The sequence below is a fragment of the Dermacentor andersoni genome, chromosome 3, assembly GCF_023375885.2.
Source record: "Dermacentor andersoni chromosome 3, qqDerAnde1_hic_scaffold, whole genome shotgun sequence".
In the NCBI taxonomy this organism is placed as follows: Eukaryota; Metazoa; Arthropoda; class Arachnida; order Ixodida; family Ixodidae; genus Dermacentor; species Dermacentor andersoni.
Genome location: NC_092816.1, coordinates 112,891,572 through 112,905,732, shown reverse-complemented (window position 1 = coordinate 112,905,732; position 14,161 = coordinate 112,891,572). Strand labels below are relative to the sequence as shown.

General features: G+C 46.9%; 1 pseudogene; it reads left to right on the top strand.

Moving 5' to 3' along the window:
- Window positions 1-5,892, top strand: part of LOC126540247 (uncharacterized) — a 47,617-nt pseudogene extending 41,725 nt beyond the window's left edge.
- Window positions 5,893-14,161: the final 8,269 nt, after the last annotated feature.

The window sequence follows — 14,161 nt, the reverse complement described above, 5'->3', positions numbered from 1 at the left end:
TTTTCCGACCAACATGACACGACAGGACCATAGTGGCAGACGCCTCACGCGAGTGGAAGCCTTGGCTCGCCTCTACAGACACAAACACGAAGTCTTCTACGTGGACGCCTCCGGCCCATACCCTGGGGGTTGGTACACGGCCGCATTCGTCCACCAAAGCACTGCAGTAAACGGACTCACTTTCCGTGCACACACCATTAAACACGCGGAGGTGGTTGCCATCACGCTAGCCACCACAGATCAGCACTCGCGGGTCATCATCACCAATTCGAGGGGTGCCTGCCGCAATATGGAGCAGAAGTACATACCGTACCTTGCCTAGAAAATTTAGCAAAACAGCGACTATCTCGGTGCCCCATCGCACCGCACGATTATCTGGACTCCGGCTCACACGGGCCTCGATGGAAGCGAGACTGCCGATGCCGTCACCCGCACGCTCACTTTCCTGGCACCACTCTCGTTCCCCACCGGTCAGGACCCCAAACCCAATCCCGCCTATACTTTCAAAGAGATTGTTCAGCTCTACCAATCTGGCCATTCCATCTATCCTAAGCCCTGTAAGGGCCTCACAAAGGTAGAGGAGCACACTCTCCTTCGCCTTTACACCAAAACTTTACTGTGCCCGGCAGTCTCAAAATACTTTGACCCCGCTTGCACGGAGAAGTGCCCGCACTGTGAGAAAAGTCTTTAAACATTTTCCACGTGGTGTGGGCATGTCAAAAAACCCCAAAACTAACCCCCCTACCCAACCTTTCCCGTGAGGACTGGGAGGTAGCCCTGCTCGGCTGCTCTGACGTGACGGCCCAACGGGCCTTGGTCGTGCGGGCCCAGGCGGCGGCCGACGCCAATGGGCTCCCGTACGGGGGAGTCCGCCTAGTGTTTGTAAGGGGCATCGCCTTAAGGACAGCTCCCGCACCCTCCCTGTAGAAAACTTCTCCACGTAAATGTTTTTCAGACAGACAGTCTCTTCTTTGCATGTCTAGCAATGGCGCGTTCCCTGTGGCACACCAGGCGTCGCACCATCGAGATCAGCGTAGCGACCGTGTTCGCGCCCTTTCAGTTTCTACTTCGACGCCGTAGTGCTTGCTGTGCATGTTCGCAGCGTCCATACGCTTGCGCGTATCTTGCGGTCACCAAGTGAAACGTCGCTGTAACTTTTCTTGTTGGAAAATTATTTTATCAAGACATAATGAGCGGATACAAACGTGATTGCGCAATACTGTACCAAAGTCATTTTTGACAGAGAAGGGAATGAAAAACGCAAGCGGCACTGGGCGAAGAGAAAAAATCAACACGTTCATGTTCGTTATGTGGAATCCAAGTTATTTTCCGGTCAGCACAGTCTAAAGACTGTCGTGGTAATGCTTCAAATAATTTGGGAATTTATAACGTGTCGAAATTCTTCGTTTAGTTCTGTATATCAGTTAAGTGGGCTGTTCACTTTAAAGTGTTTTTTTTTTTGCCTTCATAGTACTTTATCGTCTTGCCTGCTGGAGTTCGCACAATTACACTTCTGTTACTTTATTACTCGAACGTGTTATCATTACTTGCATCATAAATCACAACTGATCTGTCAATAATTACTACAGTTTTATTAAATAGAAAACCAATCACTTTACGAAAAGCACTGCATTTGGCAACTGAATCTGGTAGCTAGCAACACATTTCACCTAAGAAGGAAGCATGCGGCTGCAATGAGTTTGGATTTATCCGTTCCAAAAAAACATGCGCGAATTTCGGGGCAGGATTGATATGATGTGTACAGGAAGACATATAATAACATATCTAATGCAATGCCAGTGAAGGTCGCTGGGGTAATATTTTGAACCTGGTGTCAACCTGAATATTAATGGCATGTCAACGCACGTTACAAATGAACCACCTTGATGTCAATCGTAACATGCAGCCTAAAGTGTTAGGTCAGCTGTAGTAGCCTAATAAAGTTCGCTGACTCTTTCGAGTATGCCACATCAGCCATCTCTATCAATCTGTGTGTGCCACAATAATTGTGCTAGTTTCCATATGAGTTTTTATTGTCCTCAAATCAGAAAAATCATTGGTATATGTAGTGTTAAGAAACCGAAATCTACCCATGTGGGCTGCGGCACGGCCACATCGTGCACAGCTTCAACTCCTCGGGCATGAAGTACACATGCTGTCTCCTTAATATTCATGATGGAGTGCGGCTGTGGAATATGTTATCCTGCAGCCGCCACCTGCTCCAGTGACATGTATATTCGCGTTTGCTGGAAGGCCGCTTTCGCCACGTAATGCGATGTGGAGAAAGTAGCGGCTTTGTAAACTTGACGTCACACAAAGGAACAGAAGCTGCAGGAAGTATATCACGCCTCTAAATATGTTGGCGAAAGACAAGCGACGCCGTAAGTCCTCGTCAAAGAAGTTTGCCATTTCTAAACTTAAATTTCTTTTACCAGTTCCAGTTATCAGTGGTGGCACCATACAAGGTACCCATTACCAATATGGGAATCTGGGCCATTACAAGTTTCAAGTGCTTTACAGCGACAGCATTTGTCTTATCCTGGGTTACCCAATAGGTAAGACTTCTGTGCGGTAATTACGTTTGTAAGTTTAAAAGTACTCGTGTTAACATGAAGATGTTTGTTAGGCGTTGACATGCGCCTGTAAACAGATATACTTGTAATTCAGCTGCTCGCATTAACAATTTAATTGTCACATTTGATTGCATGTATAGGCTTCTTAAAGGTAACCTAGAGAAGGTGGTTTTATTCATGCAAGCTCTAGGTACACCGCCTGGCACAAGTTCTTGCACGGCTTCCGCCCTACGAAGAGTAACATCTGCTCGAGAAAAAAAATTCGCCCGCTGTCAAGACATTTCACAGGAACCGATCTGCAGTTTTTGCGTTGCCTAAGGACATCACATCTTTCGCATGAATTCCCCTTTGCCCATCGTGAAGAAGATCCAATTATACTTCATGAGATTACATCATATTATCACCAAAGTAATGGTAATTTGTGGCCCACATTTGTCAAGTTAACTTTTGATAATCTTCAGCCTTAAAGCGTTACGCTAATAAAGAGCGGGGCAAATGGTGGCGCTTGTTTGTTGAAGCGCTAGTGAAAGCCCTTAATAAATGTAGTGCTGCGATAGCGTAAATGAACGTTGGAGCTTCGAATAATAAAAAAATGAACAATTTTTTTTCGGCAAGGTTCAGAATTTGCATGCTTGCCAAAAACTATGCGAACCTGTCCACTTTACCATTCAAAAAGGCGGTGTTGTAAAAAAAAATTGCGTAGAGCTATGCGTGCATGTGACATATGCATTTTGAATCTTTCTTGAATGCCAACAATATAACTATGTCGAATGCCACGTCCCACGGGTGTGGTATAGAAAATGCCATCCATCTGTGGACGAGTATATGTGAGCCAAACAGGCGCCGCGCGAATGAACGCGCAGGAGAGCATGCGTTGGTAATTCTGCAAAAAGAAGGAGCAAACTTGCCTGCTCATTGCATTGCATGCAAAAGATTTGAGCCAATGTTCAAGAACATTAGGATTCTAGGCAGGAACAAGAACAAAATAGTCCGTGTGTTTTTTGAAGTTTTTTACATCAAGAAAAAGGGTGATGATTGCGCAAGCGACACTTCTGTTGCATTTTATTATGCGGAAAAAAATTTTCTGTGCAGCTTTTGTTGATTTGAGGCAGGCTTGGTTTTCCATCTCCCCTCCTTCCTTTTTTGGCTTGCGTGCTTACTAAATCGTTTTTTCCTGTGATCGTCCTCTTGCACGCGTAACGTTTGCTAACATAATATAACCTGAAGCATCACGAAGGGATTAGGATATGAACAAGAAAACAACAATGACGGGACGAGCGCTGACTTACACAGGAAGTTTATTCCACGGAGCACCAGCCATTTATAATCTGTTGAAAACATTAGAGCCGTCATGCATGCTCCATAGGCACTACAAGTACAAGTCGTTATGCAGAGCAAACATCTCCATCTTTTAAGTGCTAAATGACGCCGCGGGAACACAGTTACCTTCTGCTTGACCTATGCAGTCTTCCTCTACAATTTCTTTTATTTTTTTGCATACTTCAGAAATCTGTTATTACGGAACCATGGAGCGCCTGCGCATTTATTACAGTGAGCGGCTAGATGGCTACCGTACCTGCTCTTTTTACGTTGCTTTTGTGTTCTGTTGCTCTATCATTGAAATATTGCCCAATGAACCCAATCACACCTTTCCACGCCTCAAATGTATTTCACAAGCGATATTTCAAGCACACGTCGTGAATTTGGTTTCGTGATCAGTAGAACATTGCGATTGCTTTCGATCTTTTATGACATTGCACAGGTTTCAAAGCTCGCACGGAGCGCAGAACACTAAGTTGATGTCTGTTGGCTACCTTTAATGTGTGGAAATCTTTGGCTATGTGTCCGGGGTCACTTCCTTCTCCATTCCCTTCGTCCTTCTATTTCGCGTCCAATAAATCCCGCAGCTACCACCTAGGCATGAGTAGCTGAATTTCTGTGAGTACATAAACTTCTCTAGGCTTTCCACCACCTACTCATGGACGCACAAGTACCTCCAATGTGAATTTTTTTCAGAAAGTCATTAGGTGCCAACACGCAGCCACCCAAAGCCGCGACGATAGAGTGCCATACAATAATTACTAGCTGGAACAATGGCACTAGTACCTACGGCAGCTGCAAGCGGGGTCGTTCAGCCAGCATGGGAGTGATAGTTAATACAAGGATTTACCTAAACGTCTGGCTTCATACGGCTTCGTGACTTTACAACTCTTGTTAAACAAACTATTGCTTTACAAATAATTGAACGAACATCCTTAAAGTTGTCCTAGCGCAAGGTTTGAACACAGTAGGCCTAGTACAGAAGTGCGATTTTGAAACCGTTGCACCATGGGCGCATGCATCGACAAGAGGCATAGAACCCACTTCTGGGGTGCGGTGTTGTAGGAATTATATTACTTTTTTTATGCCTATTGCCGTCATCACCGCTCACGCATTGGTCAAAAATGACCGGGCCGCGCCCATTTTATCTGTCAATTACGCAACGTCAGGAACCCGCGAAAACCAGAAACGGCATAGTGACGTTGACGCGCTCTTTAGGCGGAGAATAAGGCATAGATTTTTGGCAAGGCCAGAGGGAGGGTCCTTTCCAAAGGAATAAAAAATGGCTGCCCTTCTCATCGCTACGGCCGTGACTCTTTGCCATCACTGACGTGAACACGGAGAGCCAGACGACGCATTTGACATGCCGGATAACCATTTTCGACGGCATTTTCGCCTCTCGAAGGGAACGGTGCGGTTGTTGTTCGAAAAAGTGGCTGGGGAACAAGAAGCGGAGCGAGCGACGGGAATTGTCGGTGGAGCGGAAGGTGTTGTGTGCGCTGCGCTTCTTTGCCACCGGGAGCTTCCTAACGTCCGTTGGGAGCGAGGAGACGATCCGTGTGTCCCAGTCGATGGTCAGCGAGTGCGTGCGACAGGTGGCAGAGGCTGTCGTAAACAAGGGAGCCCCCAACAAGTGGGTACATTTTCCGAAGATGGCCGAGGAAAAGGCAGCCGCGAAGGAGGGTTTCCTTCGGCGTGGTGTTATCCCCGGCGTCATCGGATGCGTCGACGGCAGCCTCATAGCCATTGTCGCGCCCAAGGCTGAGCGCAAGACTGCATTCATGTGCCGTAAGGGATCTACGCCCTCAACTGCATGTTCGTAAGTAAACTTCACATTTTCTGGTGCCGATCCTTTTTGACAGTTACGTTGCTCTTGTCAACGGCCACTTTCTCTGTTTACGTTTTACCTCAGGTCTGCGACGCGGACATGAAGGTCATGGCCGTGGACCTTCTGCGACCTGGGTCGGACCACGACGCTTTCGTCTGGCGGACGACATGACTGCGCCGGCAGTTCCAAGCGGGGCGCATCGTGAATCCCGGGGAATACCTCTTCGGTGAGACAACAGATTTTTTTTGGCACACTCACGCTTCAGTAGCGCAGAAAGTCGTGTCCGCTCCAACCCAAACTTTTACCCAAATTACAAGCACATGAGTGAATGGGGAGTAAAAAAAATGAAGACATTGACTGCCATCATTGGCAATGTTCGAAGTGTTAAGTTACAAGCACATTATGTGCCTGCGAGGAGCAGACGAAAGCAACACGTATTAGTAATGCTACCGTACCCAGTGCCTGCCAGAAGCAGAAGAAATGAACACACATTAGTGCTACTACTACTACTGTAATTGACAATAGTGAACTTGTAAATTGGTTAACAGTTTGTGTCGGGTATGGACATGTTCAACTCATGCTTTTACTTAGGGCTCACAACTTCTGAAGTCTGCTTTTATTGAATGATGCTGTAGCTTTCTTCAGATGACAGCTTGCCTCGCGCCAAAGGAGTATTCAAGGTACTATTTCCATCTTCGTGCAGGTGACAGTGGCTACCCCTTGGAGCCGTGGCTCCTGACCCCAGTTCCCGGCCATCCTCCAGTGCACACAGCCGACGGTCAGATAAACACAGCACATGGCGCTATGCGTTCCGTAGTGGAGAGGTGCCTTGGGCTCTTAAACAGCCGTTTCCGCTGTCTTCAGCGATATCACACCCTGCTCTACGAGCCGGAACGTGCAGCCAACATTTTAGCGGAATGTGCTGTGTTCCACAACCTTCGCCTTTCTGAAGGCGACATAGAACTGGGCGATGACTGCCATGACGACAGCAGCAGCAGCAGTAGTGAGCTCGAGGGTAACGGTGACCCCATTGCACACGGTCTGGCCCGAAACATGGGGTCTAGAATAAATTATTTGAGAGGGCGGGCTGTTCGTGACACTGTGATTGGCATGTTTCGCACAACCCGTGTGCAGCACATGCGTTGCCTGAGGAGTGTGCGGCGGCAGCCGCGACGTCAACAGCAGCGTCAGTATCGCTAGGTGCATGCACACAGTTGTAGCGTAACACATGCCAAATAATTGCATTGTGCATTTCATGCTGCGAAATTGCAGTAACGTTTCCCATGCTAATTTGTAGTTGACGTCCACGTAATACAAAGCATTCATGATTTGTTCAGAAATATAAAAGTTGTGTCGTGAAGGGCTATATAAAACCTTCAGTTATACCACGTGAAAGAGTATGTTTAGCGGTGACATATTAGGTTATTTTTTTTTTATTTATTAAATACTGCGGACACGTGGTCCAAGCAGGGGAGGTGAGATATGGTACATACAATGAAAATCAGACTGACAAAACCAATAGAACCGTGAAATTACAAGATTACGAAGTTGATTCAATTTACGCAATTCCATTCACTTACAGTTCGAGGAAAAAAGAAAACTTGTATGTGTTTGATCTTGCAAAGTAAGGGGTTAATTCGTCATCTCTGCGGTGGCGTGTAGTTCTGGTCGATAGCTGCGATAAATGTTCAGACAGGTCAAGGGATAAATTGTTGGTGTGAAGTAGTTTAAGGAATTCAAGTCTCTGTTTCTTTCTTTCCAAAATTTCCAAAAGTTCGGTGGGGGAATCAGATCTGGAAAATTTGTTAAATATAAATCTGACCGCTTTTGTCTGAATTCTCTCAAAGCTATTGATATTAGTTTTTGTGTATGGATCCCAAACTATGCAAGAATATTCCAGCTTAGGTCTAATTATGGAGGTGTAGCATAGCATTTTGACATTAGATGGGGCTTTCTTAAGCTTTTGTCTCAACAGGCATAGTTTTCTGAAGGCTTAAGCGCTAGTGTTAGTCATGTGATCATTCAATGATAGTGTATTGTTAAGGGCCACTCCTAGGTATTTATAGCTAGTGACTTCATGAAGAGGTGATGGACCTAACTTATATATATAACGCAGGGGTGATTTCTTATGTGTCATTACGCTTTTAGTACGCTTTTATCTGTGTTTAGTGTCATTCCCCAGCACCTGCACCTTGCAAGAATATTATTTAAACTACAACATAAACTAGTTTGGTCATGGAGAATAACAACATATTTAAACAGCACACAGTCATCGGAAATTAATCGAATCTGCACGCCACCTTCAACCGTGTTAACAATATCATTAATATATAGAACAAAAAGAAGAGGACTCAGCACGCTGCCCTGAGGAACAACCGATGTGACCGGAAGGCAGCCCGATTTTTCGCCGTTTATCTCACCGAATTGTTCCCGGTTAGACAAATAAGCAGAAAAGCAAGAGGTAAACATCTGAAGGATTTCTGCATTTTCAAGATTTAGAATTTATATATCATGAGGGACCGTATCGAATGCCTTACGGAAGTCAAGGAAAATTGTGTTTATTTGTCCGTTCTTGTCAAGGGTTGATGCAAAGGAATGAACTACTGGGACCAGCTGTGTGACAGTCGAATACCCTCTTCTGAACCCGTGCTGAAAATTAGTTAAAATTGAATGCTTTTCTAGATATGTGGTTATGCTTTTTGCTATGATATGTTCAATAAGTTTGCAAAATGATGACGTTACAGAAATAGCACGGTAATTATCTACAAGTAGACGGTCTCCCTTTTTATGAATTGGTGCTATTCGGGCTGTTCTCCGGTAATTCGGTAATTCAGACGACAATAATGAAGCTCAGAATACTATAACAGCAAACTTTGATAACGTTACGGCATATCTACGGAGAAACAAATTAGGGATATTATCAGGCCCACTTGAACATTTCTGTTTTAGGTTCAGCACCATAGACAGTACACCAGCATACGATATCAAATTAACATCAAATGGTTGGTACACTTGGCGGTTACGTGAATAAATACTGGGTTTTGAGAAGCCACTGTGAAAAACATATTAAAGTGATGAGCAAGTTCAACCTTCTCCCTAACCATCTGTCCATTTATTGTCATTTGGGATATTGGTTTCTTCTTCTCGGCAATGTAATTCTAAAATTTACTTGGATCGTTTGTAATAAAATTAGGCAGAGATGAGTTAAAATAATAATCCTTCGATCTACACACGGCAAGTGCAAGCTTGCCTTGTAGTTCAGATATTAAGTTTGGCTGCGTACGGGCCTTTTTTAATCTCTTAATTTGACGTTTCATATGAATGATGTTGCGATTGAACCATGGTGCTTGCTTCTGAACTTGTTTTTTCTCATTTGGTGCCCCTCCTATTCTTATTTGATGCCCCTCCTATTCATCGCCGCCCATATCGAGAATCACTGGCTAAGCGTCAAGTTATCCATGCCAAAGTTCGCAAAATGCTTGCCAAGAACATTATTGAACCGTCATGTAGTCCATGGGCGTCACCTGTTGTACTGGTAAAAAAGAAGGATGGATCATGGCGCGTTTGCGTGGATTAACGGCACCATAACAGGATTACCAAAAAGGAGGTGTATCCCCTAGCTCGGATTGATGACGCCCTTGACTGCCTCCACGGTGCTCGCTATTACTCCTCTACTGACCTTCGCTCCGGCTACTGGCAGATTGCCGTGGACGTCCTCGACCGCGAGAAGACTGCCTTTGTAACACCCGACGGTCTTTATCAATTCAAAGTGGTGCCATTCGGACTATGTAACGTTCCTACCACTTTTGAACGCATGATGGACTCCCTTCTTCACAGTTTCAAATGGTCCACATGCCTGTGCTACTTGGACGACGTCATAGTATTCTCCCCAAGGTTCGCTACGCAACTCCAGCGCCTCTCTGCAGTCCTGGACGTTTTTCGTCGAGCCGATATGCAGCTCAACGCATCGAAGTGCCCATTCGGCCGTCGCCAGATTACCGTTCTTGGACATCTCGTTGACGACAACGGAGTGCAACCGGACCCAGGCAAGATCCATGCTGTTACGCACTTCCCTGTTCCAAAGTGTCAAGGATGTGCGCAGCTTCATTGGCCTTTGCTCGTACTTCCGCCGTTTCGTGAAAAATTTCGCGACCATAGCACGACCACTAACCGAGCTTTTGAAGAAAGGTAGGGCGACAACGAGGCCTATGCATTCTCGCATCTAATCGATCTTCTCACAACCCCTCAAGTTCTGGGGCATTTCGATCCTTCTGCGTCTACAGAAGTTCGTACTGATGCCAGAGGTCACGGAATTGGCGCAGTACTGGCACAAAGCCAGCGTGGCCACGACCATGTTATCGTTTACGCCAGCAGGCTCCTCTCGCCCGCGGAGCGCAACTATTCCATCACTGAGCGTGAGTGTCTGGCCCCAGTTTGGGCTGTTGCGAAGTTCCGCCCATACTTATATGGCCGACCCTTTCCCATTGTCACAGATCATCACGTGCTTTGCTGGTTATGCTCACTGAAATATCCTACAGGAAGACTTGGTCGCTCGGCCTTACGCCTCCAAGAATATTCTTACTCTGTCACCTACAAGTCTGGCCGACTACACAAGGACGCTGACTGCCTGTCTCACTACCCGGTAGACGAGCCTGACGACGCCGACAATAGTACCCCCAACGGCATTTTCTCTGTGTCTGCCTTCGCTAACATCGCCGATGAGCAGTACCGAGACCTATCACTGCGAGTACTCATTGAGCGTCTGCGCTCTGCACCTACCAACGCATCCGTTCGCCGATGTGTCCTCCAGGGAGGCAGTCTGTACCGAAGGAACTTCCTCCCTGACGGCTCTGATCTTCTTCTTGTGGTGCCAAAACATCTACGACAGACTGTGCTCTTTGAGATGCATGACGCACCCACTGCAGGACATCTTGGGGTAACCCGCACGTACAACCGCGTCCGCCGCCGCTTCTATTGGCCTGGTCTCGCTCGCTCCGTCCGACGCTATGTTGCTGCCTGTGATCCCTGCCAGCGTCGGAAAACACCTCAGGTGCTACCTGCCGGTCATCTCCAGCCGATCACCGTCCCTGAGGAATCCTTCTTTCGCGTTGGATTAGACCTCCTCGGTCCCTTTCTCACGTCATCCTCTGGGAACAAATGGGTAGCCGTCGCAACTGATTACGCCATCCCATACGCTATCACGCGGGCTCTCCCTACCAGTTGCGCCACTGACGTCGCGGACTTTCTCTTGCGTGACATTATCTTACTTCATGGCGCCCCACGACAGCTGCTTACTGACCGTGATCGTAACTTCCTCTCGAAAGTTATCGCCCACATTGTGCTTTCCTGCTCCACCATTCCACACAAGCTGACTACCTCATACCATTCTCAAACCAATGGCCTGACCGAGCGGTTAAACCGTACGCTTACCGATATGCTGTCCAGGTACGTTTCCAAGGACCACCACGACTGGGACATTGCCCTTCGTTACGTCACATTTGCGTACAATTCTTCCCGGCACGACACCGCCGGATTTTCTCCATTTTATGTATTGTACGGTCGCGAACCGACCTTGCCCCTAGACACGGCACTTCCTCCTGCTGCGATCTCAACAAGCGAGTATGCGTGCGACGCCATCGCCCTCGCCGACCATGCACGCCAGCTTGCCCGTACTCGACTGATGGCCTCGCAAACCACTCAGCCACGTCAGTACAACGCCCGCCACCGTGACGTACAGTTTTCGCCTGGTGCGTTCGTGCTCCTGTGGTCGCCCTTTCGTCACGTCGGACTTTCAGAGAAGCTCCTTTCGCGACACACAGAGCCCTACCGCGTGCTGCGCCAGGTGACGCCTTTGACGTACGAAATTGCTCCTGTACGTTCCACCTCGTCCTCTACTCTGGCATCTAGTGATGTTCTGCACGTTAGTAGGCTCAAGGCCTACTACACTGCTTCCAAGTCCGACGTTTAGTCGCTCCGGGACGGTGCTTTTGCCGTGGGGGGTAGTGCTACGGAACAATATTTGCGATGACAAAGAGGCGAACAAGGGGAAGGCGACGACGACGATGACAGGCTAGCGCGGGCTGTTGCCTCTAGGCGAAGTGCGGCGTATTGCCTTGTAAATATACTTGTATATAGCTTTTCGTTGGCGTCTCCCTACGTAACAATATTGTCTTTTGCATTTATGCAAGTATAGGTTGCTTTAAAATTGAGGACAATAAAGGTAGATAAAGTGTAATAAAAAAAGCCACAGGAATGTCTCAAGACACAAGATGATGACCATACAAATCCATGTGCTAACCATCATTCCCATGGTAGCCAAACAATTGCTGTGCAAGAGTTTCCTCTATTAGTTATTGTAGGAACTTGCCAAATTCCAAACTATTATTAGAATTTTCTCGACACGCGAGCAGTGCACATGACATTGGGAAACTGTGTCGCATCATAGGCCAGAAAATAATTTTTGGGTGACCTTATTGCCTGGATTACATCGAATATGAAAATTATGACTATGGGGCGCCCTTTATTAAATTATGGGGTTTTACGTGCCAAAACCACTTTCTGATTATGAGGCACGCCGTAGTGGAGGACTCCGGAAGTTTCGACAACCTGGGGTTCTTTAACGTGCACCTAAATCTAAGTACACGGGTGTTTTCGCATTTTCGCCTCCATCGAAATGCGGCCGCCGTGGCCGGGATTAGATCCCGCGACCTCGTGCGCAGCAGCCTAACACCATAGCCACTGAGCAACCACGGCGGGTTATGGGGCGCCCTAAGGAACTGCTCAGTGACAAGGAATGGAGACGTCAGGATGAGCCGATGAAACGTATACGAAAGGCAGTCCTTACAAAGGCGTAGTTAGAGCAGCGGCGAGAGCTTGTGCAGGAAAGGTGCGCGCGCAACACGGAAGCAAGGACAGAATCGCGTCTGCAACAAGAAAGAAAAATTTCTGAAGAGTACGCGTTGGGGGAGCACAGACGAGCGCGTTCGCGGGCAAAGTATGCGCAACAAAAAGAACTACAATAGCATTTCTTTTTCATTTATGTAACGCAAGATTGTTGGTAAGAGCGAGTTTACTTGGGAGAGAAAACTTGCCAAGTCTGATGACTGGACGTGTTGGTAGGCATAGCATATTAGTTCAAAAGGGTAGAATGGCTCGTCAAAAATGTTGCGCAATCCAACCTCTAAAATTACTTGGGAGATTCTTGTATTGTGCGTAGTATTCGTTGGATTTGCTTATCCCTGAAAATACGACAGGATTGGTTTCAATGTAAAATACAGGCTTAATAAGTAATGATGCTAAAAGATACTACGCACTCTATTACATTTCCTCAGTGGGGAATTTCCGCCCCAATTTTCTTTATATTATGAGAAAACCTGTGAACACACGGCGTGCATGCTAATAAATAATAAACGTTTTTTCCGTGGCAGTACAACGTTATTGATTCCTTTCGGCACGTATACGACATCCTTTTTGCAACTATTCTTGGCTGAGTGTCCGTTTTACCGGCATTTTTAATCTTCCGTTACCCGCCGCGCGATTTTCGAGCAGCCACCGCAACTTAAGTAAAGGGAAGTGGATTATTCGCACACACCGCCTCGACCCTCTTCTTCCGGCTGTCTGCTCTCACTGTGCCGGCTCAGCCCCATTGAAACCATCTCCACTTAAGCATACTCCTCGCTTGTTCTCAGCCAATTCTATACCAGAATCTGCTCAATGTAAGCGTTGCTATACGGTTTGAAAGCACAGAAGTGACCTCCTATAAACGAGGAGCGCATTTGATTGGGCTTTTTCAAACAAAACTGGAGGTTACCGGCCGATACTTGCGTAGGCGGATACGTAAATTTGACGTACGGAGATTGGAATAAAAACAGATTGGAACAGTTTTACATAATAGGGCGCCAGATGCAGTCGCAAGGCTTCGCCTCCTCGCAGGTGAGCTTACGCAGATGCTGCGGAACACGAATGTATTCATCAACGCATGTCTCCGTAGATTGGATCCGTGTTTGGAACTCCGTCTTCCAGTAGGGTCACCACGAGTGGTAGCAACACCTGTGGCTCGGCGTGACATTCACGAACGCCTTTTCCTTCCGCATTGGAATGGTCAAAAGACCTGCTTGCGTCAACTGAGGCTGCGAAGAGACGATAAAGCACCTCCTCTGTGACTGTCGACGCTACAATGTGGCAAGTGCTCGCGATCACGCTCGAATTGCTGGACGATCGACCCTTCACAAAGGAAAAAGCTTTAGGCTACTGGTCCAGACTGGTTTCGGCACTCAAGGCTTTAGGAGCTCTTCTTAAGTTCTTAAGGGATTGGGAATTATGCGAGATACATTTAAGGTTGTAGCGCGCAGCATCATGTTTTTCTGTGAATTTTTCTCTTTATATGTTTATATTGTGTTTTGTTTCGTCTTTCATTCCATTTACCGGATTCATCCGCGCA